Source organism: Schistocerca serialis, chromosome 4 (genome assembly GCF_023864345.2).
Source record: "Schistocerca serialis cubense isolate TAMUIC-IGC-003099 chromosome 4, iqSchSeri2.2, whole genome shotgun sequence".
Lineage (NCBI taxonomy): Eukaryota > Metazoa > Arthropoda > Insecta > Orthoptera > Acrididae > Schistocerca > Schistocerca serialis.
The window spans coordinates 26,844,414-26,869,118 of NC_064641.1; the positions used below are offsets into that span (position 1 = coordinate 26,844,414).

Genomic DNA, 24,705 nt, shown 5'->3' on the forward strand with positions numbered 1-24,705 from the left:
ATTTCAGATGACCCTGTACTTCGGTTTGGTAAAAATGGAAAGAAGATCAGCTTGTGACCTCATCGTTCTCCAAAACGGTGCAGGAAAACCATGGAAGTCTTCACGTGGATAAGTTGACGCCGATTTCAAACCAGCTCCCCCTAAATGAGACCCAGTTTATCCCAACCACTGCCCCGTCTCGGCTGGTGCAACTGTGAACAGTATTTTTCTTTTTAAAACGACTTCATTGTTACAGACTACTCAACAAGTACTTTATGCTCAGCAAGCAAAAGAGATCCATCATGGCCAAGATAACATCAGTAAATTATCATATTTTTCCTTATTTTCATTGTATATCGTTATGCCGAATAATAATGTGGGCAATTCATCTTTCAGAAAGGTGGTTATCATTGCACGCCAGCCTGCCATTACAATAACACGCGCTGTTTCTCTGTAAAGACTTCAGGAAAAACATAACCAAATGTGCTACGTTTCTAATGCGTACACCATTAAAAAAAACATTTCATTTCGCCTGATTGTAGTAATAGTTAACCCCCGAAGCAGAAACATCCTGTTTTAAAATCCCAGATGATCTCCAGTGAATATGAAGAGTTTCTTGAAACAAGTCTGTAAATAGCAAGTTATAAAAGTGACTGCTGACCTGTTTATTGTGAAATAGTGCGTAATTTACCTATATGTATAAGCTTTCGAAGCTGGCGCAGGGTGCACGATGGTAGATTCCTGATACCACTGCATTTGTTCCTTTCTTCCACCTTTCCATTACTGGACGTTGGTGTAAAAAAGCCGAATGCAGAGCGCTCTAGAATCGCTTTCGGGAGGACGACGGCTCAAATCGCCGTACGGCCATCCAGGTTTAGCTTTTCCGTGGTTGCCATAAATCGCTGAAGGCAAATGCAGGGATGGTTCCTTTGAAAGGACACGGCAGATTTCCTTCCCCTTCCTATTCCGATCAAGCTTGCGTTCCGTCTCTAGTGAGCTCGTTGTCGACGAGTCGTTAAACTCTAAATCTTCCTTCCCTCCTTCTGAAACGCGACAAGTAGCAGATCGGTATCAGCAGATGTACTTAAAACACTTATATTCACTTATATTCAACAAATTATTTAGCTACTTGAAACTGTCCAAAGGCCGAAATTGTACTATAGTACATAAAATAAAGCATAACGTGACAGTTGCATGCGGAATTTTTAGGAGTTTCATAGCTCTGTGTTCTGCCTGCCTTTAATCTTGTCTGAATGTTGAAATCTCGCAAAATGTAAGTGCAGTTTCAGAAAGTTTCACGCGAGGAAGCAGTAGCTTGCCTGTAACACCACCACAACTTGTAAGAAGTGACTCTGTTCGCTTCGTTAATAACATCCCAGTTTCTCAGTCTGTACACACTCTTAAGCGGTAGGAACGAGGACGATAAGAAAAAAAAAAGATAGTGCCTGTGCTACGGTGTGTTGTTATGAATAATTATACAACTGAGGTGAGGTGAATGCGGGCAGCTCGTAGGAGGGAGCAATATACTGCTTGACTCCTCGGTGAAGGTATGTTCTCGAAACTTCAACAAAAGCCCGTACCGAGCTACTGAGCGTCTCTCTTGCAGAGTCTTCCACTGGAGTTTATCTATCATCTCCGTAACGCTTTCGCGATTACTAAATGATCCCGTAACGAAGGGCGCTGCTCTCTGTTGGATCTTCTCTATCTCTTCTATCAACCCTATCTGGTACGGATCCCACACTGCTGAGCAGTATTCAAGCAGTGGGCGAACAAGTGTACTGTAACCTACTTCCTTTGTTTTCGGACTGCATTTCCTTACGATTCTTCCAATGAATCTCAGTCTGGCATCTGCTTTACCGACGATTGATTTTATATGGTCATTCCATTTTAGATCACTACTCCCAGATAATTTATGGAATTAACTGCTTCCAGTTGCTGACCTCCTATATTGTAGCTAAATGATAATGGATCTTTCTTTCTACGTATTGGCAGCACGTTACACTTGTCTACATTGAGATTCAATTTTCGTTCCCTGCACCATGCGTCAATTCGCTGCAGATCCTCCTACATTTCAGTACAATTTTCCATTGTTACAACCTCTCGATACACTACAGCATCATCCCCAAAAGCCTCAGTGAACTTCCGGTGTCATCCACAAGATCATTTATGTATATTGTGAATAGCAACGGTCCTCCGACACTCCCCTGCGGCACACATGAAATCACTCTTACTTCGAAAGACTTCTCTCCATTGAGAATGACATGCTGCATTCTGTTATCTAGGAACTCTTCAATCCAATCACACAATTAGTCTGATAGTCCATATGCTCTTACTTTGTTCATTAAACGACTGTGGGGAACTGTATCAAACGCCTTGCGGAAGTCAAGGAACACGGCATCTACCTGGGAACCCGCGTCTATGGCCCTCTGAGTCTCGTGGACGAATAGCGCGAGCTTTCACACGATCGTCTTTTTCGAAACCCTTGCTGATTCCTACAGAGTAGATTTCTAGTCTCCAGAAAAGTCATTATACTCGAACAGCCGGCCGAGGTGGCCGAGCGGTTCTAGTTCTAGGCGCTACAGTCTGGAACCGCTCGACCGCTACGGTCGCAGGTTGGAATCCTGCCTTGGGCGTGGATGTGTGTGATGTCCTTAGGTTAGTTAGGTTTAAGTAGTTCTAAGTTCTAGGGGACTGATGACCTCAGCAGTTAAGTCCCATAGTGCTCAGAGCCATACTCGAACATAATACGCGTTGCAAAATTCTACAACTGATCGACGTTAGAGATATAGGTCTATAGTTCTGCACATATGTTCGACTTCCCTTCTTAAAATCGGGGATGACCTGTGCCCTTTTGCAGCTGGGTTACGTTCACGAATGGCTAAGCTTTCTATATCACACTCACGACCTACCACTTGGCGCTGCTGCCATCTATTGCAAAACAGCGGATGACAGACTAAAGGCCGAAATACTAAATGCCTTTTTCCAAAGCTGTTTCACAGAGGAAGACTGCACTGTAGTTCCTTCTCTAGGTTGTCGCACAGATGAGAAAATGGTAGATATCGAAATAGACAACAGAGGGATAGAGAAACAATTAAAATCGCTCAAAAGAGGAAAGGCCGCTGGACCTGATGGGATACCAGTTCGATTTTACACAGAGTACGCAAAGGAACTTGCCCCCCTTCTTGCAGCGGTGTACCGTAGGTCTCTAGAAGAGCGTAGCGTTCCAAAGGATTGGAAAAGGGCACAGGTCATCCCCGTTTTCAAGAAGGGACGTCGAACAGATGTGCAGAACTATAGACCTATATCTCTAACGTCGATCAGTTGCAGAATTTTGGAACACGTATTATCTTCGGGTATAATGACTTTTCTGGAGACTAGAAATCTACTCTGTAGGAATCAGCATGGGTTTCGAAAAAGACGGTCGTGCGAAACCCAGCTCGCGCTATTCGTCCACGAGACTCAGAGGGCCATAGACACGGGTTCCCAGGTAGATGCCGTGTTTCTTGACTTCCGCAAGGCGTTCGATACAGTTCCCCACAGTCGTTTAATGAACAAAGTAAGAGAATATGGACTATCAGACCAATTGTGTGATTGGATTGAAGAGTTCCTAGATAACAGAACGCAGCATGTCATTCTCAATGGGGAGAAGTCTTCCGAAGTAAGAGTGATTTCATGTGTGCCGCAGGGTAGTGTCATAGGACCGTTGCTATTCACAATATACATAAATGACCTTGTGGATGACATCGGAAGTTCACTGAGGCTTTTTGCAGATGATGCTGTGGTGTATCGAGAGGTTGTAACAATGGAAAATTGTACTGAAATGCAGGAGGATCTGCAGCGAACTGACACATGGTGCAGGGAATGGCAATTGAATGTCAATGTAGACAAGTGTAATGTGCTGCGAATACATAGAAAGATAGATCCCTTATCATTTAGCTGCAATATAGCAGGTCAGCAACTGGAAGCAGTTAATTCCATAAATTATCTGGAAGTACGCATTAGGAGTGATTTAAAATGGAATGATCATATAAAGCTAATCGTCGGTAAAGCAGATGCCAGACTGACATTCATTGGAAGAATCCTAAGGAAATGCAATCCGAAAACAAAGGAAGTAGGTTACAGTACGCTTGTTCGCGCACTGCTTGAATACTACTCAGCAGTGTGGGAACCGTACCAGATAGGGTTGATAGAAGTGATAGAGAAGATCCAACGGAGAGCAATGCGCTTCGTTACAGGATCATTTAGTAATCGCGAAAGCGTTACGGAGATGATAGATAAACTCCAGTGGAAGACTCTGCGGGAGAGACGCTCAGTAGCTCGGTACGGGCTTTTGTTAAAGTTTCGAGAACATACCTTCACCGAAAAGTCAAGCAGTATATTGCTCCCTCCTACGTATATCTCGCGAAGAGACCATGAGGATAAAATCAGAGAGATTAGAGCCCACACAGAGGCATACCGACAATCCTCCTTTCCACGAACAATACGAGACTGGAATAGAAAGGAGAACCGATAGAGGTACTCAGGGTACCCTCCGCCACACACCGTCGGGTGGCTTGCGGAGTATGGATGTAGATGTAGATTCTTCCACGGAATCGCAGGACTCTTATCGCCGCACTCAGCGGTTCTAGTGTGCCAGAGATCGGAGTGCGGACGTATTGCTTTCTGCTGTTTCGCGGCTTTCTGCTGTTTCGCGGCTTTCTGCTGTTTCGCGGCTTTCTGCTGCTGCTGTTTCGCGGCTTTCTGCTGTTTCGCGGCTTTCTGCTGCTGCTGTTTCGCGGCTTTCTGCTGTTTCGCGGCTTTCTACCTTCTTCGTAATGTACGCACCTGCAAGTCTGGCAGTCGGATTCCTCGCTGTGGAGACCTGGCCGGCCCCCCCGACAGTTCCGGAAACGCGGGGGTGGATCTTCTTGCAGCGGGCAGACAAAGCGAGACGGATGCGCGTGGGAGCGCGTTTTGTGAGGACAGATACGTGCCAGAAGCCGGCCGAACGCACGTGGTCTGCTGAGTGCTGACTGCCGGCTCGCTTCTCTTCCGAGAACGACACTCGGTCGGGCCAGGGGCAACCGAACCGCCGCCTCCGGGTTTTGTCCCCTCCCCTCCTCTGTCCGCCTCGAGGGCGCTGCTTAGAGCACGTACAGCGCAGCTCGATGCCTCACCACAGTGTTCGTTAGCCACTTAACTGCGCTTCCCTGTGCGCTATCCAAAAGGGGCGTGCAATAGTCCCTATTCGTCGACATTTGGACCCGTGATCTGCCCTGCATTAGAGTGTCGAGCTGCATGGAAAACATGTTTGATCAGGAATTCATTCCAAAACAGAAGAATGAATCAGAGCGATAAGAATTCAGCATCTTGTGGGGCGGCGGTTAGAAAATTTACTGTTGTATAAATGTTTGAATGTAGAAACACTTCCAAGCTGTTGTTTTGCCGTTCTCAACACTGGCTCTCTAACTACAATATTGGCAACCAGAAAGTGATTAGCAAACCGTGAAGCCTGTAATTAGAATTCCTAGTGCCCACTTCATCTGAGAAACACACTTATAGCTGCAGCTTATAGCTCTGAGGAATTAGGAGATTGTCTGGGATTCATAATCAAAAACGATCGTGTAAAAAAAAAAACTTTCTCTGTATTCTGAAAGTCACAGATGAAAAAAAAGAAGAATCCACACAATCTAACTAACAGAGCAGTTCAGAGTCTAATGCGCTGATGCCACTATAACTGTCGAAATTAAATATTTAAATGAATGCTCGCCATAATTTGATGAATATGCTCATCAAACGCCACGCTAAATAACGGTAGAATGTTTGTCCCGCGGCGGCACGTGAAAATACGACATATGCAAACTGAAGATAGATCATTAAAGTCATCCCAGAATTAACACTTCACTCGAAAATGATTTCATGGTTACGCATATCTCGAGTAACTTAATACGGCATCCGAGGCTGTTTCTAGCAATGATACCGACGCGACGCGACGCGACGCGACGCGACGCGACGCGACGCGACGCGACGCGACGCGACGCGACGCGACGCGACGCGACGCGACGCGACTCCCGACACATATGGTGTGCTATTCTGCGTCTGGAGAGAACTGGGGCCTTGCTTCCTCGCGCCGCGTTCTTATATATAAAGCCGCGGTGCGGACGGCTAAGGGAACGCCTGATCAAATCGGTTTCCCAACTACCCGCTGGGCTAGTAACGCACCACTTTAAGTCACTGAATAAATCATAGCTTCTTTTGCTGATGGCCGATGAAGCTCTCAATTTAAAAGTGCATTCAGCACACAGGTAAGTAATCATAATAAAAGTTTGACGTGGCTAAGTTAAATCTTTTGGGCGAGAGAATCAATTTAATTACACTGCACGCAGTAGACGAGCTCTGAACTAACCCTTTGGAGATACGCTATCGCTATAGTTTTATAGTTATTCAAATGAAACTTCTCACATCGTTATGGTTATAGCGGATCTCCATTCTACTTAAATCTAAACATCCTAGCCTTATTTATTACCCTACTTAATCTATCTTGCTTCCTTAATTTTTAAGGCAAAAACCAGAAAATCATGAATTTCAACTAAAATCTTAATTTGTGAGATCCAAAGTACTGTTTCTATTAAATTATTATTGAAAAGGAATCTAAGTATAAATTTTTAAATCTGTAGCTCTTTTCTCTTGCGCCAATGATTTTTGCAGAAAAACGTCCAAATTTCGAAAATGGTTAAAGTTATTGAACTGACATTCAACATATATTGATTTAGTATTACTCCTGACATGCTAGAAACGTTTCTGGGTATTTACTTGATTTTTAAAGTATTGTGCAACATTTATGATGTCAGAGCTAGTTACAGCGGACTGGCTGGCACACAATGGAAAGACTGATGTGAAATTACTACGGCGTGAGTATGCTGCTTCCCTACAATCTCTCTAGTAATTCCGAGAGAGACTGGCGGGAGTTGAACTCTTCATTGACGTACAGAAAATGTCCGAGTAATTTTGTAACGAATCACGTGGAGATTCTACTACGGAAACGATTCATTGTGGCGTTACTGACGCACTACGTTCACGTTGGAGACGACGACCATCTCCAGGCGCCGTCGCCAGAGGTCGCCCGATAACATCGGCCGACAATTTGGTCGCAGTGCGTCCGACTTCCTACGTCAGTCTTTTGACGGTCTCAAGGCGGTTAGAAACTATTGTAACCTCCGTATGGGGGGATGGGCGTCACGACGCCGAATGTATGAGAATGAGTCATATCTTTATCGTAAACAACATGGCGAGTACTGTACGCTTTTTTTCAGTTATTGAAATAACCAGAGAAGTTTTACGAATATACGAGGGCAGTTCAATAAGTAATGCAACACTTTTTTTCTCGGCCGATTTTGGTTGAAAAAACCGGAAATTTCTTGTGGAATATTTTCGAACATTCCCGCTTCGTCTCGTATAGTTTCATTGACTTCCGACAGGTGGCAGCGCTGTACGGAGCTGTTAAAATGGCGTCTGTAACGGATGTGCGTTGCAAACAACGGGCAGTGATCGAGTTTCTTTTGGCGGAAAACCAGGGCATCTCAGATATTCATAGGCGCTTGCAGAATGTCTACGGTGATCTGGCAGTGGACAAAAGCACGGTGAGTCGTTGGGCAAAGCGTGTGTCATCATCGCCGCAAGGTCAAGCAAGACTGCCTGATCTCCCGCGTGCGGGCCGGCCGTGCACAGCTGTGACTCCTGCAATGGCGGAGCGTGCGAACACACTCGTTCGAGATGATCGACGGATCACCATCAAACAACTCAGTGCTCAACTTGACATCTCTGTTGGTAGTGCTGTCACAATTGTTCACCCGTTGGGATATTCAAAGGTTTGTTCCCGCTGGGTCCCTCGTTGTCTAACCGAACACCATAAAGAGCAAAGGAGAACCATCTGTGCGGAATTGCTTGCTCGTCATGTGGCTAAGGATGACAATTTCTGGTCAAAGATTGTTACAGGCGATGAAACATGGGTTCATCACTTCGAACCTGAAACAAAAACTCCCCTACCAAGAAAAAGTTTAAAGCCATACCCTCAGCCGGTAAAGTCATGGTTACAGTCTTCTGGGACGCTCAAGGGGTTATTCTGTTAGATGTCCTTCCCCATGGTCAAACGATGAACTCTGAATTGTATTGTGCTACTCTTCAGAAATTGAAGAAACGACTTCAGCGTGTTCGTAGGCACAAAAATCTGAACGAACTTCTCCTTCTTCATGACAACGCAAGACCTCACACAAGTCTTCGCACCCGAGAGGAGCTCACAAAACTTCAGTGGACTGTTCTTCCTCATGCACCCTACAGCCCCGATCTCGCACCGTCGGATTTCCATATGTTTGGCCCAATGAAGGACGCAATCCGTGGGAGGCACTACGCGGATGATGAAGTTATTGGTGCAGTACGACGTTGGCTCCGACATCGACCAGTGGAATGGTACCGTGCAGGCATACAGGCCCTCATTTCAAGGTGGCGTAAGGCCGTAGCATTGAATGGAGATTACGTTGAAAAATAGTGTTGTGTAGCTAAAAGATTGGGGAATAACCTGGTGTATTTCAATGCTGAATAAAACAACCCCTGTTTCAGAAAAAAATGTGATGCATTACTTATTGAACTGCCCTCGTATGAGGTGAAAGAGAAATTTGCTGTCACATACTCCAGATGATTCGTGTTGACATTGAAAAGCAAGATTACAGACACTCTGCGCAGCTTCAAATAAATTCAGCAAAAGAGAGATATGTCATTTAACCTTCAATGTCTGTTAGTCAGCATCCGTGAAAGACAAACATAAATTTTACAATAAATTGCCGTGAACACCTAAAGCACTGAAAAGTGGAGACACATGCACCACATTTGCAAACCACCTCATGTGACAGTCACCACCCTACTGTTGTAAAAACGTCAGTAAGCAGTAATAATAATTCGAACACACCTAATGCCCATCGATCACAACCGAAAATAAGATCCACTACAGTAACTTTAAGCATAAGAGAAGCCACCCTTAAAACATGAACAAATTATTTTGTGATGCTATAAATTACGCCTAAAATTTCCGATAACGATTTTGCCTATTAACCCGCTATTTCAGTCAATAAATTCCGTTGTCGGTAGTCTGCGCCTTTGTGACCGTACCCGAAGAGGGTAGACATACTTATTGCACAGTAAGGTTAGGGTGCATTACAACTTGTATTCCCCAAAAGATATAAAAGATATCTATATGCAGTTTATTGTTCAAAAATGGCTCTGAGCACTATGGGACTTAACATCTGTGGTCATCAGTCCCCTAGAACTTAGAACTACTTAAACCTAACTAACCTAAGGACATCACAAACATCCATGCCCGAGGAAGGATTCGAACCTGCGACCGTAGCAGTCGCACGGTTCCGGACTGCGCGCCTAGAACCGCTAGACCACCGCGGCCGGCGCAGTTTATTGTATGATGAAATATGCATACATACAAGGAGAAAGACAGACAGACGGATAAATAACTAGTTTGCAAAAGTTTTAATTAAAAATTAAAGTTTAACATTTAAACAACGTTGATTTCCATGCTTTTCTTGATAACTCAACGAGAAATTAACATTTTGCATTTATTCCATTGTGTTCTACAGCTAGAACACATAGGTGGAACATTCACTAGGTCCATCAAGTAATTCTTCGTGGAAATTATTGTACTTGTATTATAAATTGAGTTACTTAACCAATTTTTGTACCGAATTTTCCTCAATTAAAAATTCATAACCTAAAAAGTTTTTAGTCTTAGACAGAAATTCTAGTGTATGCTGCAGACCTCCATAAGCAGAGTATTGTACATAAGATTATTCATGCATTAAATAAAAAGTAAATAGGGCAACCATTTTTAAGTATGCAAACTGAGAAAATCACCATCGCAGTTTTAGAAATGCTTTACTATACTTTAGGATGACTTTCGTAAACCAAAACTGCGCAGGTGAGTAGTACACTCTTTGCCCTTCTTCCTTGCTTGCTTCGTTTTGTAGTTGATGCCCTTTTTTTTATTTCTTTCCGTGCCTCATTGGTGGATAATTGTCTTCTTTTGGGAAGAAGTCATTGTCTGTATGTCTTTATTCTCCAAACATTCTATCACACCTCGTGCCACAGATATTCTAACTCTTATTAACTTTAAATCTGCCACTCATTCCGTCACCAAACGTAATTTCAGTATCACAAACCCGTAACTGACAATTGTTCTTGCACACAAGCCAGTCATTGGGGATATTTTATCTCCTTAAAAATATTGCAAATCACATATCTACTATTTGCTGCAGATTCTGTACGCGTGAAATAGGTTTTCATATTCATACGTAGTGTCATTATTATTATTATTATTATTGTTGTTGTTGTTGTTGTTGTTGTTGTTGTTAGCATTCCCGTGCACGTTACTATGCCTGTTTCCATGAAAGCAAACCTTTCCCGTTTTACAGAATTCTTTGAACTTTCTCATTTCTAAATCTAACAAAATGCTATCAGAAATCGCAATAAAACAGCTACAGACAGTAGTAAACACACTCAGTAACACAACACAAAAAAATTGTTCAAAAATAGCTCTGAGCACTATGGGACTTAACTTCTGAGGTCATCAGTCCCCTAGAACTTAGAACTACTTAAACCTAACGTCACACACATACATGCCCGAGGCAGGATTCGAACCTGCGACCGTAGCGGTCGCGCGGTTCCAGACTGTAGCGCCTAGAAGCCCCAACACAATTAAAGCGACAAAAGGTTGACATACGAAGAACTGAAAGACTGGACTATACCTAGTAAGTATGAGAAGAGTACAGAACCGTTTTGCGTCATAGAAGTATGAAAAACAGATGTCAAAGTAAAGCTGACAGTCATAAAATAAACAGTCGGAAATTAATGGATGAAGCGCGCGTGACATACTCAAATGTGACATGCGCACCAGCATACATATTTCTCCACAACTCTGAACGGATAAAGAGTTTGAGTTGAAATCCTCACGTAGATGAAAAAAAATGGCATTTTTGAGTCCAAATAACTGTAGCAGTTCCCTTGGAAAGGTTGTTGTAATGTTTCCTGCTCGATTGCGGTTACCTGTGAGCGTTCGCTTACCTGGGGACTCTTTGTTATCGTTCGTTGAGTTTTCAGGCTCCATGTCCGTGCAGCTTTGCAATAATTTTGAGTGCGACGGAGTGTAATGTGTGTGTGTGTGTGTGTGTGTGTGTGTGTGTGTGTGTGTGTGTGTGTGAATTCGTGACGGATTTTTGAAAACGTCTTTCACACGCAACCAAAGATGTTTTTATTTTATTTTCATAAAAAATATAAATTTACATGCATAATTGAACACACGTTTCACAGGTCAGATTTGGATGTTCAGGCTTCGGTCTCTTTTTTCACGAATTTCAGGCCGGCCGAAGTGGCCGTGCGGTTAAAGGCGCTGCAGTCTGGAACCGCAAGACCGCTACGATCGCAGGTTCGAATCTTGCCTCGGGCATGGATGTTTGTGATGTCCTTAGGTTAGTTAGGTTTAACTAGTTCTAAGTTCTAGGGGACTAATGACCTCAGCAGTTGAGTCCCATAGTGCTCAGAGCCATTTGAACCATTTTTTAACGAATTTCAGTGCACAGTAGTACTTCGACGACTTTCTCGCTGCGTCATACGCAAATTAGCAGTGGCGTGTAGTGTGAAAACTGTTTGCCTTGAAACGCGATGCGTAGTTATCAGAGTTCGCTGATATTAAATGGCGGTGTCAGTAGTTGGAAGAAGCGCGTTCCGACGACGATTGGTCATGTACGTGACTGAGGTGCGGTGGTCACACCGTGACACGGATCGGCGACAGACCCCGCTAACGAAGGAGTGTACAAGTACGGCGAAATCTTATGATTTAAATAATTGTTGAGAAAACGGTAAATCCTAGCTGAACTCCCAATGTCACCAGTAAAAAAAAATCATTATAAAATTGCTGCCCGCATCTCGTGGTCGTGCGGTAGCGTTCTCGCTTCCCACGCCCGAGTTCCCGGGTTCGATTCCCGGCGGGGTCAGTGATTTTCTCTGCCTCGTGATGGCTGGGTGTTGTGTGCTGTCCTTAGGTTAGTTAGGTTTAATTAGTTCTAAGTTCTAGGGGACTGATGACCATAGATGTTAAGTCCCATAGTGCTCAGAGCCATTTATAAAATTGCTGACGTGAAAACAAAAACGTGAAACTTGTTCAACTTACAGAAATAGGTTGCGGGAGAGTTGGAATTTCAAACTGGCAAAACACCTTCAGTCCGTAAGCCACGTGTGGTGTCGTGAAGGGTACTACCACTTCCCCTTTTCTACATTCGTGATTGGCGTGTATGGAGAGCGACCGTCGAGCAACATGGGTGTGAGCTCTGGTTTCCGTGGATGTGACTCGCGTTATTCTTCACCCATACTGACTGTATTTCGTGGAACAGTTAGAAGTGACCAGTTTTTCGTGATCATTCAGCAAAGTAACGATTTTTAGATCGACTCACCTACTAGTCGCCTCTCCTCCCCTCCCCCCCCCCCCCCACACCCACACACAATTACACAAGACAGTAAAAATAGATCACATGATTAACAAACAGATGGCGTAAGCGACGTTCTCAGCTTCGAGTCGAATGGCGGTAAATAGTCGGTAACGTACACACCTGCAAAATCTACATTGATCTAATACGCGTTAGGTGCAGACCCTGAAATATAGAGTAAGACGAGGAAACAGGAAAACTAGGGTGCTGCTAGTGTAAGCATTCTTGGCGAGTTGTTACCTGCTGACATTTTACATGAAATGAAATGCCTATGGTACTGAAGAACAGGGGAGTCCACAGTTTCGTCTTTGTCAGTTCTTACTTTGTATTACTCGTAGTAAGCAGATGAATTAAGTGTTGATGTAAGGCTACAATGTATGTCACGCTCGCCAGTTGTTACGTAATGCGTAAATATACGAGGGCAGTTCAATAAGTAATGCAACACTTTTTTTTTTTTTACGCCACCTTGAAATGAGGGCCTGTATGCCTGCACGGTACCATTCCACTGGTCGATGTCGGAGCCAACGTCGTACTGCATCAATAACTTCTTCGTCATCCGCGTAGTGCCTCCCACGGATTGCGTCCTTCATTGGGCCAAACATGTGGAAATCCGACGGTGCGAGATCGGGGCTGTAGGGTGCATGAGGAAGAACAGTCCACTGAAGTTTTGTGAGCTCCTCTCGGGTGCGAAGACTTGTGTGATGTCTTGCGTTGTCATGAAGAAGGAGAAGTTCGTTCTGATTTTTGTGCCTACGAACACGCTGAAGTCGTTTCTTCAATTTCTGAAGAGTAGCACAATACACTTCAGAGTTGATCGTTTGACCATGGGGAAGGACATCGAACAGAATAACCCCTTCAGCGTCCCAGAAGACTGTAACCATGACTTTACCGGCTGAGGGTATGGCTTTAAACTCTTTCTTGGTAGGGGAGTGGGTGTGGCGCCACTCCATTGATTGCCGTTTTGTTTCAGGTTCGAAGTGATGAACCCATGTTTCATCGCCTGTAACAATCTTTGACAAGAAATTGTCACCCTCAGCCACATGACGAGCAAGCAATTCCGCACAGATGGTTCTCCTTTGCTCTTTATGGTGTTCGGTTAGACAACGAGGCACTCAGCGGGAACAAACCTTTGAATATCCCAACTGGTGAACAATTGTGACAGCACTACCAACAGAGATGTCAAGTTGAGCACTGAGTTGTTTGATGGTGATCCGTCGATCATCTCGAACGAGTGTGTTCGCACGCTCCGCCATTGCAGGAGTCACAGCTGTGCACGGCCGGCCCGCACGCGGGAGATCAGACAGCCTCGCTTGACCTTGCGGCGATGATGACACACGCTTTGCCCAACGGCTCACCGTGCTTTTGTCCACTGCCAGATCACCGTGGACATTCTGCAAGCGCCTATGAATATCTGAGATGCCCTGGTTTTCCGCCAAAAAAAACTCGATCACTGCCCGTTGTTTGCAACGCACATCCGTTACAGACGCCATTTTAACAGCTCCGTACAGCGCTGCCACCTGTCGGAAGTCAATGAAACTATGCGAGACGAAGCGGGAATGTTTGAAAATATTCCACAAGAAATTTCCGGTTTTTTCAACCAAAATTGGCCGAGGAAAAAAAATATGTTGCATTACTTATTGAACTGCCCTCGTAAGTTTATCCACCACAACTGCTGTTGAAAATTCTTTACTTCACAACTATTTTCGGTTTTTCTGTCGTGAAACAGCACCTATAATACAACCGAAAATAAAATTACATAATAGATACATTTGTCAAAAGATAAATACGAGTAAATGACAACAAGTGTCGTATATTATTTTACACATCAGTAGCTGTGACGTCGCAACCGTATAATTTATCATACTCATAGCTCTGACTCGTAGGAGAGAGCACGCAGCCCCAACCCATTGTAGTCCAAACAAAAATAAACGACGGCCACTCTTTGTTTCGACTACAATGGGTTACGACCGCGTGCTCACTCTTCTAGTCTCCTCAGTAACGGCGTCGTCCATCCCCCGCCCCCTCCTCCCACCACACACCCGTTGTTGGCTAAGAGGTGACGCTGTGAGTGTAATATGTAGCGTAGTGTTACTCTAATGTTATTACATAACATAGAAGTTTCTTATGCAGAATATCGTATCTAGTAGCAGAGTAAGTCTTCAAGAGCACCCGTGGTGCGTAAGACATTGCGACGATTTAAACGTGTGTGTGTGTTGTGCGGGTGCTCTAGAATCTCCGGTACTGCGACTGCTTTAGTGAAATAATTAGCTTCTTTAGTGAAATAATTAGCTTCTCGATCTTTTCTTGTAATCTTCTCGTGGGGTATCAAACGTTGTTATTACGGCGGGGTCACAAACTTCTCCTCGTTAGCAGCATCCACAATACCTCTTTTGCCCTCAAAGCGTGATGTCATTTATTGGTACCCAAATTAAGTGAGGCTTATAAGATGAAATGCCAGACTACGCAAATCAACAGTTGGGGTTCAAAACGGTTCAAATGGCTCTGAGCAATATGGGACTTAACTGCTGAGGTCATCAGTCCCCTAGAACTTAGAACTACTTAAACCTAACTAACCTAAGGACATCACACACATCCATGCCCGAGGCAGGAGTCGAACCTGCGACCGTAGCAGTCGCGCGGCTCCGGACTGAGCGCCTAGAACCGCTAGACCACCGCGGCCGGCAGTTGGGGTAGAGTCCTTAGTTGGACCTAGGACTTCTTTCTGTACCTTAACTTTCCTTTGAACTCCTGCAATATTTTCTACACGTGAAACATGCCATGTTGCACCTTGAGGAAGGTCCGCGTTAAACTATTTATTTATTTATTTAACCTGGCAAGATTAGGGCCATCAGCCCCTCTCTTATATCTAACCAGGTATTCTACTTATTTTGCATTCATACGTTTTAGTAGGCATGTTAAACTACATCTAGTACAAAAAGTGAAATAAACAATTCGAAAGGTACATCTGGGAAAAAACATACATATAGAGTTTATATTCATAGATCATAAGTACTGTTATAATTAGACATTATTGAAGAGACAAATTTTAGATAGGAGTGCTGGCAGCAGGGAGTATGAGGGAGACTCATGGTGAAGGGAGGAGAAGAACAGAGAGACATGATGAAACATAATTAAGGAAATATAAAGGAAAAGAAGATTGCCTGGCTAATAGAGATAGATGAAGAGGAAGGCATCTCAGGAGCAAGATAAGAGACGCTAGCTTTGCTATTTGACAGATGAGAGGATTGGCCTGGTACATTAATTTTGTGGAGAACTTCATGAGGAAGATAGTAGGAAATGCTTCAACTTCTTCTTAAAAGCAGCAGGAGATTGAATTTTGTGCAAGGTAAGGGGAAGTTTGTTCCAGAGGCGGACAGCGGCAACTGAGAAGGAGTTTGCAAAAGTTTTTGTTTTGTGAGTGGGCACAGTTAGGATACCAAATAAGAGTGACCTCGTGTTTCGATTATGATGGCATGACAGGATTTTAATCTCTGAAGCAAGGTACTGGGGTGCTTGCGCGACGAGGAGTCGGTGAAGCAGACACAGAGTGTGGTAGTCACGCAATTTGTCCGGCCGCAGCCACCCTAGCTCGGAGTATGAAGCACTAACATGATCATATCGGCGAATGTTGCAGGTGTAACGCACACAGGCATTCATGGTTAGCTCTAGCCGTCTTTTGTTTTCACTACTCGTGCCTTGTTGAATCACATCACAATAGTGGAGGTTCGGTAGAACGAGTGCTTGCACGAGCTGGCGTTTCAAGTCCTGTGAAAATAAGTTCCGAAACTTTTTGAGAGCATAGAGACAAGCAGACGTCTTTCGGCACACTGCGACTATATTCTCCGCCCAGTTGAGATGCTGATCCAAAGTTACACCCAAGTTCTTCACTGTTTTCTGATATGGTATTGGAGTACCGTCGAGCAGAATAGGAGGTAGCCGTTCGCGGAAATCTGAACTTATTGATGGGCTATTAAGATTACTTGCGTCTTTTTTGCATTTAGTTTAAGCCCCAGGCTTTTCGCCCATGTCACTACTGAAGACAGATCATCATTCATCTGAGCGATTGCAGTGTTTACATCTTCAGGTCTCACGCTTAGGTAGAGCTGGAGGTCGTCGGCATAGATATGATATTTACAGGAGGTTCCTGTACAGCTGCCTGGGTAATTTAGCTCACGGTGGAAGGAAGAAAAGATCCTACCATCTCCATTTGACATACGCCTACTAAGGGACAGCATGTTGAAGCCACCTCCAGGTCCTGGAAGAGCTTCAAGTACACAAATCGGATTAGGTTAACCGAGACGTTGGAGATGTCATGTTACCCATGATTCACTGTAGTAGCAATATTTGCTGTTGTGGTTGTATTTTTTTCAGTCCAGACATTGGTTTGGTGCAGCCATCCACAGTAGCCTATCCTGTGCAAGCTTTTTCATCTCTACAAAATTACTGTATCCTAGATCTGCTTACTCTACAACTCTCTCACTCTGCTCCATAAACCATAAAAACTTGCTTTCCTCAGAATGTGTGCTATCAACTGATCCCTTCTTTTAATTAAGTTGTGTTCGATTTCATACCTCATTATTAGTAATCCGACCTATCCATCTAATCTTGAATTCTTCTGTAGCATTCGTTCTTCTTATCTGAATTGTTTTATCATCCACATTTCACTTCCATGCCACAGAACACTACAGACAATTATCTTCAGATAAGACTTCGAAGACTTCCTAGTTCATTAAAATATATGTTAGATGGTAAAATATTTACATTTTTCACAGCTTCTTTCCTTACTTTTGCCATTCTACATTTCATATCATCCCATCAGTTATATCCTCCTCGTCAGACATTTTACTGCCCAAATAGAAAAAAACTCATTTTATTACTTTTAGTGTCTCATTTCCTAATATTATTCCCACAATATAACCTGATTTTATTGGGTTTCAATCCATTACCTTTGTTTTACTTTTGCTGATGTTCATCTTATGTCCTTTTTACAAGACATCTACATCCATACTCCGCAAGACACCTGGCGGTGTGTGGCGGAGGGTACCCTGACTACCTATATCGGTTCTCCCTTCTATTCCAGTCTGATATTGTTTGTGGAAAGAAGGATTGTCGGTATGCTTCTGTGTGGGCTCTAATTTCTCTGATTTTATCCTCATGGTCTCTTCGCGAGATGTACGTAGGAGGGAGCAATATACTGCTTGACTCTTCGGTGAAGGTATGTTCTCGAAACTTCAACAAAAGCCCGTACCGAGCTACTGAGCGTCTCTCCTGCAGAGTCTTCCACTGGAGTTTATCTATCATCTCCGTAACACTTTCGCGATTACGAAATGATCCTGTAACGAAGCGCGCTGCTCTCCGTTGTATGCTCTCTATCTCTTCTATCGACCCTATCTGGTACGGATCCCACACTGCTGAGCAGTATTCAAGCAGTGGCCGAACAAGCTGTCCATTCTACTCAACTAAACTTCCAAGCCCCTTGCCGTCCCCGACACACTTACAGTACCACCTCAAGTCTCCTTGAGCTTCCATTCTTTTTACAAATTTCCCCGTCATTCACTTCTTGCCCATTGTATAGATTGAATAACATTGGGGATACGTTACGATCCTGTCGTAGTCCCTTATCAACTACCTATACCCTGTGGATGGACTCTTGTAATTGCAGTCTGGTTTCTGTGCAAGTTGTAGATAACCTTTCACTCTCTGTACCTTACCTGTGATGACCTCGAAGTAGCGTCTTTCACTAGTTATTAAAACATCCTTGGTCCCAGGTTCGAACCCAGCCGTGCTTAAAATTTCGAATGAAAATCAGCAGCAATGGCGCCCGAGGACTCAGAGTATAAGGAGCCGCCGTGGTTCTGCCAGTGACTTTGTGAAAGTGTGTGGGGCGGCGGGTGGTATGATCGTTTATTATGTAAATGTAGAATTGTAATGTAATGTAGATGCATTTCCCGGCCGATTAACCATATCTGGGGCGGCGGGTGGAATTAATTGTTATATAAATGTTCCTATTATTTATGCTGTCTTTTGCCGTTCTCGACACTGGCTCTCTAACTACAATATTGGCAACCAGAAAGTGATTAGCAAAACGTGAAGCCTGTAATTAGAATTCCTAGTGCCCACTTCATCTGGGAAATACACTTATAGCTACAGCTTATAGCTCTGAGGAATTAGGAGATTGTCTGGGATTCATAATCAAAAACCATTTTCTCTAAAATGTTCTGAAAGTCACAGACCAAAAAGAATCCACACAATCCAACTACCAGAGCAGTTCAGAGTCTAATGCGCTGATGCAACTATAACTGTCCAAATTAAATGTTTACGTGAATGCTCGCCATAATTTGATGATAATGTTCATCAAACGCCACGCTAAATAATGGTAGAATGTCTGTCCTGCGACGGCACGTGAAAATGCGACATACGCAAAGTGAAGATAGACCATTAAAGTCATCCCAGAATTAACACTTCACTCGAAAAAGATTTCATGGTTACGCGTATCTCGAGTAACTTATTACGGCATCCGAGGCTGTTTATAGCAATGATACCGACGCGACACGACTCCCGACACAGGTGGTGTGCTATTCAGCGTCTGGAGAGAACTGGGGCCTTGCTTCCTCGCGCAGCGTTCTTATATATAAAGCCGCGGTGCGGACGGCTAAGGGAACGCCTGATCAAATCGGCTCTCCCGACTAGCCGCTGGGCTAGTAATGCACCACATTAAGTTACCGAATAAATCATAGCTTCTCTTGCTGATGGCCGATGAAGCTCTCAATTTAAATGTGCAATCAGCACACAGGTAAGTAATCATAATAAAAGTCTGACGTGGCTAAGTAAAATATTTTGGGCGAGAGGATTAATTTAATTACACTACACGCAGTAGGCGAGCTCTGAAGTTGCCCTTTGGGAATACGCTATCGCTATAGTTTTATAGTTATTCAATTGAAATTTCTCACATCTTTATGATTATAGCGGATCTCCCTTCTACTTAAATTTAAACATCCTAGCCTTATTTATTAGCCTACTTAATCTATCTTGCTTCCTTAATATTTAAGACAAAAACCAGAAAATCATTAATTTCCACTAAAATTTTAATTAGTGAGATCCAAAGTGCTGTTTCTATTCAATTATTATGAAAAAGGAATCTAAATATAAATTTTTAAGTCTCTAGCTCTTTTCTGTTGCGCCATAAAGTATTGCGCAACATTTATGACGTCAGAGCTAGTTACAGCGGACTAGGCTGGCACACAATGGAAAGACTGATGAGAATTTTATAAGGCGTGAGTAGGCTGCTTCCCTACAAGTGGGCGCAGCAGCGGACAGAGTTTCAGGGAAACCTCCTGTCCTTCAGGTGGTGGGAAACTGCTCCTAAAAGACGGAAGAATCGGTAATGGTCAGCGGCATGAGGATGATGAAGGCAATGGAAATCACTGCAGTATTCACACACAACGTGACTCTACAGGACATGGGGCCTGTAATTGAAATTTGTTATGGTAAGCTGTCTCCATTGATAAGAGATTCCGAATTAGACCTCTGTTCGGGCCTCCATGAGGCGATAAGGCAGAAGCTATACTTTCTCAAAGTAGTACTGTAATGTTTTAAGAGTCATCGACAGCTAGTGAAAAGGGAATTATGAAAGAAGAATTTAAGGATTTACGCTACCTTGGAAGGAAAATAACCTATGGCAGACGAAGCAAGGAGAGCGTAAAAAGCAGACTAGCACAGACAAAGAGGACATTCCTGGCCAGAAGAAGTCTGCTAGTACCAAACATAGTCCTTAATGTGAGGAAGCAATTGCTGAGAATATACGCTGGGAGCGCAGCGTTCTGTGTTAGTGAATCGTGGAGTGTGGGAAAACCTGAAAAGAAGAAAAAGCGTTTGGCGTGTTTTACTGTAGAAACTTGTTGAAAGTTACGTGCACTGATAAGAAATGAGGGGGTGCTCCGCAGAACCGGCGAAGAAAGGAACATTTGGAAAACACTCAAAAGACACGCTCCGTTAGCTATGTATCTTCTGGGACGGCGAGATACGCAGGCACCGGATCGAATTCGCCTGGCGGAGGAACGACGAGTGATAGATGTGCTGGCCAGTCTGGATGTGGTTTTTAGGCGGTTTTCCACATCCCACTAGTTGTGTACTGGGCTGGTTCCCATGTTCCGCCTTAGATTGCGGCGGGGCGGGTTGCTCTCTCAGTATCCATTTAACAATCAGTCCACCCACCTGGATCGCTTTGAGGTTGTCTGCCCCCTTCACTCTGCGATGGTAGATACTTGTTTATCCGATAAAAGCAGCGTTGACGAAAATTAAATACCTACCACGGATAGGCCACATAACCCCAGTCCAAGGGCAGCAGCTGAAAGTTTGTTGCACTATAGGGCATCCGGGATTCTTGCATGGGTCGTTTGAAACTCGTCAAAAATTTCCTTCAAGTTGGTTAATTTTCTGTAAAACACAGAAAATGGATGTCAAGTCCGTATTTAATATCACGACATCAGTTACGCCATGTTGCTGACTCTCTCTGTTACAGATTCACACCCGAAAGAAGCCAGAAAATATTTAGTCCGAGCCGTTCTTTTGAACGTCCTAAAGAGTCACTGACCCACGTCTCCTTGCGAGTTAACACATTCAGTCGTTCAGTAGGCTTCTTGTAATGAAGTGCTCGCCCTAAGGTCTCGTTATCTGCACGAAACACGCCACGCCGAGTTTGTGGGTGACATGAAATGTTTACACGCAAATATCTCTTTAACCTCTCACAAGGCTCAACATTTCACAAAATACTCAAAACTGTAGTCGCTCTTCGTCAACGATACGAGAGCCGATCAAACGCTCGAATTTCTTCATTTTGGTAGAAATTCGATCAGCGCGGTCTAACATAGATGTTTACGAGAAGACGGCTCTCGAGCGACCATCTCTACTGTAGCACAGAGCCCTACTGAGACGCGCGAGAAATGCATAACTCCTATTGGATAGTAAGTTATGCAGCCAATCAGTTCATTTCGAGCACTTCTACATTCGCGGTAATCTGATTGGCTGACATTTAGAAATGCCGCAAGTAATTAACACTAGAAATTTCGTAATTCCGAAACTAAATAAAATTTAATGAAAACAAAATACGATTCCTTTCCAAAAATAAACCACTCACTTTACGTATGCCCTCCATTCGCTCTCTGTCTCTTCAAAACACTCACACAACCCTAACACAATGAAATAATAATTTTTCAAAGTATTTTTAATTACGTCAGAAACCTGTGGTAATGAAAGTAAAGAAAAGTCCAGAAAATTAGATTATGTGACCCTGTACTCTTGGGTATAGTTACAATTGATGCTGTAGATGAATACATTAAGGTCCCTAAATCTGTATCACAATACCAGCACTGTTGTTATATGTTTTAGGTAATAATTTATGTCTCCAAAAGTATTGAAGTTATTGATTTGAAATTGTAGCAGTGTGGTTGTGTTATCCATAGAATTTGGTACACTAAGCATGAAAAAGATGGATTAATATTTAGCACTATTTCTTGAGATTCGTAGAGAGTTTGTGTATCGTATTGCGGGCAGCAATGGTCAACTACACCGATGGCCTGGCCCTGAGCTGTGCGAACGTGAGAGCCAAAATCCGCTTTCCTCCCGACTTCACGACAACCTGCGCTTTCGATGCAAGATGAGAACTCCCAATAATTTATTACGTCACAAGATACACGGTACGCAAACATTTAGAACACTTTCTCACACATACACACAGACATAATGGGTACACTGTTTCCGTTAGGGGATTGAATAGGTCTGACGACCTTAGCTGTTTGGTCTCCTTAAACGCTCAGTTAGAATAACAACATTGGCCAGAAGAAGAGAGACAATAATAGGACGTGTGTTAAGACATAAGATAATGTTGTTGTTGTTGTTGTTGTTGTTGTTGTTGTCTTCAGTCCTGAGACTGGTTTGATGCAGCTCTCCATGCTACTCTATCCTGTGCAAGCTTCTTCATCTCCCAGTACTTACTGCAACCTACATCCTTCTGAATCTGCTTAGTGTATTCATCTCTTGCTCTCCCTCTACGATTTTTACCCTCCACGCTGCCCTCAAATGTGATCACTTGATGCCTCAGAACATGTGCTACTAACCGGTCTCTTCTTTTTGTCAAGTTGTGCCACAACCTCCTCCTCAATTCTATTGAATACTTCATCATTAGTTATGTGATCTACCCATCTAATCTTCAGCATTCTTCTGCAGCACCACATTTCGAAAGCTTCTATTCTCTTCTTGTCCAAACTATTTATCGTCCATGTTTCACTTCCATACATGGCTACACTTCATACACATACTTTCAGAAACGACTTCCTGACACTTAAATCTATACTCGATGTTAACAAATTTCTCTTCTCCAGAAACGCTTTCCTTGCCATTGCCAGTCTACATTTTATATCCTCTCTACTTCGACCATCATCAGTTATTTTGCTCCCCAAATAGCAAAACTCCTTTACTACTTTAAGTGCCTCATTTCCTAATCTAATACCCGCAACATCACCCGACTTAATTCAACTACATTCCAGTATCCTCGTCTTGCTTTTGTTGATGTTCATCTTATATCCTCCTTCCAAGACACTATCCATTCTGTTCAACTGCTCTTCCAAGTCCTTTGCTGTCCCTGGCAGTATTACAATGTCATCGGTGAACCTCAAAGTTTTTATTTCTTCTCCATCGATTTTAATACCTACGCCGAATTTTCCCACGACTCTTATAACTGCCATCTGGTTTCTGTACAAATTGTAAATAGCCATTCGCTCCCTGTATTTTACCCCTGCCACCTTTAGAAGTAGAAACACAGAATAATAGGACATATGTTAAGATATCAGATAATAACTTCCATGTTATTAGGAGGAGCTATAGGGAGTAAAAACAGCGTGGGAATACGTGCACCGAATAATTGAAGGATGTAAGATGCAACTGCTACTGACACGAAGAGGTTGGCACAAGAAACGAATTCGTGGCGGGCTGCATCAAACCAGTGAGAAGACTGGCGACCCAAAAAGAAACTTCCAGAATTTCAGTTCTGCTGAGTATAAACGTAGAATGGACGCGCTCGAGATTCCGTGCTTCTGTCGGAATAAACGATGCCTGTTTGCTGGAGAAGGGCCGATGCGTGGTTGGGGGCAGGAGTGGGGCGTTACTGGGAAGGCGGCGTCGCGGCAGTGCGTGCGCCTCCGCCATAACGCGGCCTCCCGTCTGCCCATTGTTGCAACGAGAGCTGCGGATCGGACCACACACGGACTGCCCCCAGCGGCGTCCCATCCCACAGCACGCACTTCACTCCGGTGGGCGCTGGGAGAACCGTGTTGCACGCACGTTTAGTGCACCCTTTGATTTTTTATGAATATAAACCTTGTTACGTCATATATATATATATATATATATATATATATATATATATTATTGGTGTTTTGCCCTTAAAGAGCGCATTTGGACTAAACTACATGCCCAGTTCCTTTTGCTGCCTTCCTTGCTGCCCAAACTTCCCTCATTCGCTCGCTGTGTTTCTGTTTCCGGTCCTCTGTCCATGCTTTTTGTCGGCTTTGTGTCTTCGGCTTCATCCTGATTGCCTTTTTGGTTGCCCATATTTCTTTCATCTTCTGGCTGTGATGTTGCTTGCGTTCTTCGGTCCATTTTATGCCTGTTCGTTTGTCACATTGTACCTCATGTAGTTTACTTTTCTTAATGATGTTTCTGAATTTTATTCTGTCGTTTATTGTGTCTGCTGTTATGTTGAGTTGGTTCACGTAGTTTTCTACCTCTGCCACCCATTTGTTGTTTGTAGTGGTTACCCAGTCAAAGATCTGTTTGGTCAGCCTGTGTGATGGCATTCTGTATAGGTGTCCATAGTATTGTAGTCTGTGTTTTCTAATCTTTTCTGTGATTGTCTCCGTATGTTTGCACAGTTCCTCTGTGGGTTTCTTGATCCATATACCATTGTTGTTAGTTGCGCCAAATATTTTCCTAAGTATTTTCCGTTCTACTTTTTCTAGTTGTCTGATACGTGTATGTCCTAGGATTAGTGTGGTCTCTGCTGCATATAGTGCCTCGGGGAGCACCACCGTGTCGCAATGGCGTAATTTGGCTTTTTGTGAGACAGACTTCTTGTAGTAATGATTCCACACTACTTTGTATGCCTTGTCCAGTTTAGTCTTTCTTTCTTCGTTTGAGTCTCTGTCATGTCCAC

The 24,705-nt window shown here is 43.6% G+C and overlaps 1 long non-coding RNA gene across 1 annotated transcript in view; it reads left to right on the plus strand.

The window, feature by feature from the left end:
• LOC126474950 (uncharacterized) overlaps positions 1-24,705 on the plus strand; it is a 456,943-nt gene that overhangs the window by 286,041 nt on the left and 146,197 nt on the right. The window lies entirely within an intron of this gene.